This window comes from Pongo abelii, chromosome 1 (genome assembly GCF_028885655.2).
Source record: "Pongo abelii isolate AG06213 chromosome 1, NHGRI_mPonAbe1-v2.0_pri, whole genome shotgun sequence".
Classification (NCBI taxonomy): domain Eukaryota; kingdom Metazoa; phylum Chordata; class Mammalia; order Primates; family Hominidae; genus Pongo; species Pongo abelii.
This window is the reverse complement of record NC_071985.2, coordinates 122,462,274-122,464,422: the sequence shown is the minus strand read 5'-3', so window position 1 is coordinate 122,464,422 and position 2,149 is coordinate 122,462,274. Positions and strand designations below refer to the sequence as shown.

At 41.4% G+C, this 2,149-nt stretch overlaps 1 non-coding gene across 1 annotated transcript; it reads left to right on the top strand.

The window, feature by feature from the left end:
- Positions 1–244: 244 nt before the first annotated feature.
- LOC112131379 (small nucleolar RNA SNORA25) lies at positions 245–368 on the top strand. The gene has a single exon (XR_002913460.1). It is a non-coding gene; the product is annotated as a small nucleolar RNA SNORA25 (small nucleolar RNA).
- The last annotated feature ends 1,781 nt before the right edge of the window (positions 369–2,149 follow it).

Sequence of the window (2,149 nt, the reverse complement as noted above, 5' to 3'; positions counted from 1 at the left end):
CAGATTCACCCTCTTGAGAATTTCAAGTATGTGCTGCACAGCCAGAATGCAATCAGAGCTCAAAGGTTACTGAGAGTTGGGAACTTTACCTACAATCAATGCTGTAAACAGGCTGAAGTTATTAAGAGGCAGAGATACTTCTTGAACAAGCTGCAGAGAGAAAAATGGCCCAAATGTATAAACAGATGAGACCATAGAGACACCATAGAGGCCCCAGAGAAAGAGAATCAAAGAGAGGGACTATAAGTCATTTCAAAGAGGGCTTGGATGGCTGTGAAACCAGAGCTCTTAAGGTTATAATAAGATTGAAATTTTCCAAAGGATGCTGTAGTCACACAATAGTGCTGTTTTCTTGAGGAGACAGAAGACTTAGCCACTCATAATCATGACATTTCATTCATAATAATCCATGATTTGAGATGTGGGAAAGTGAATAGGTATCTCACGGTTTAAAAAGGGAGAGAGAAGAAAAGAGGAAAAGAGGGGGTGGGGAGAGGGAGAGAAAGAGAGAGAGAGAGAGAGGATACCTTGAGCCCTAACAGTTCAGATTTCCCAGATTCAATTTTCAAAAGGAGACTGGCTGCACTTTATTTCCATGAGCTGTCTTAGAACCTTACAATGACTACATCATTCATTTTGGTTTGCTTTTCTGTCCTTTGCATGCAGTAAATTCATCCTAAAATTCATTTATCTTCATGTAATCTGATTTCCTTGTATTATAAAAATGCTCACTCCCAAGTCTCCAAGGGATAGTCCTGGAGTTGGTTGTGGTGTCTATCTAAATCTCCACAGTTCCCCTGACAATTGGCCTTGGCAGAATGAAAGACCATTAAGAAGCTGAGCAAGGAGAGGAAGGAGGAAAGCTTCACCTCTGTAACTGCCTATAATGTTTCCTGGAGAAAAATGAGCCCAGGAGCTGAAAGAGGGCATCTAGTTAGAGCTACAGAGTGCCTTTCATTGACCTGGTGTGGTCCCTAGAGAGAAAGTGCTGTGTGTTTCCTCAACTGGTTCCTTTACTCATTTATTGTACATAGATATGGGCCTGACCCTGGGCTTGGTGCTAAGGAAGCAGATAAATACAACACTGAACCTTCACTAAATCATGAGTTTCTTCTCACGGTTTAGTGGAGACACTTTGGCATTCTATTCATACTGCAACAAAACAGTCTGCCTTCTATGAGAGTTATTTATCTCTGTGTCAGTCTCTTCTTTGAGACGAAGAGTCTGGAAAGAACAGGGACCCTGGGTTATCATCTCTCCTTCCCTCCGCTGAAACTAATGCCGAGCCTGGCGCTCAAAAACTGACTGGATAATTGGTTACCAGGTTTGGGCTGTGGATTTGAACTGTGTTGCTCCTCCCTGCCCACTGATGGCCACCCTGGCCCTCTCCAGCAAATCGTGGAACTATGTGCTCCCGGTCACAGTGGGAGGCTAAGGAGCATTGAGGAATGTGGGTGAAACCACTCAAATTCATTTTTGGGGAAGAGGTCAAAGCACATGCCCACTGGATATGGGTGAGTGGTGTCTGTAGAGAGGTGCTCTGGAACTTATAGATAAAGCCACTCACCTAGGAGTACAGCAGGTAGCAAAACTAGTTGTCTCTAAGTTCTCTGGATGCCCTGAGTTTTCTGAGGGAGTCATCCAAATTTCAGAGTCTGCACTGGTGGTAGAGAGGACTCAAAACACTCCCAGAACCAACCCAGGAACATAAGGAGCTTCCTTAGGACTAAAACGTTATTAAGAATTTAATGTGGAAGTCATAGCCAGAGCAATCAGGCAACAGAAAGAAATAAAAGGCATCCAAATTGGAAAAGAGGAAGTCAAATTATTTCTGTTCACTGATGATATGATCTTATATCTAGAAAGCCCTAAAGACTCCTCCAAAAAACTCTTAAATTTGATAAATAAATTCAGTAAAATTTCAGGATACAAAATCAACATACAAAAATCAGTAGCATTTCTATATGCCAATAAAACTCAAGCTGAGAAGCAAATCCAGAACACGATCCCATTTACAATAGCCACCAAAACAAAATTACCTAGGAATATATTTAACCAAGGAGGTAATACTATTCAGCCATGAAAAAGAATGAAATCTCAACGAGAAAAACTACAAAACACTGATGAAAGAAACTGTAGATGATATAAA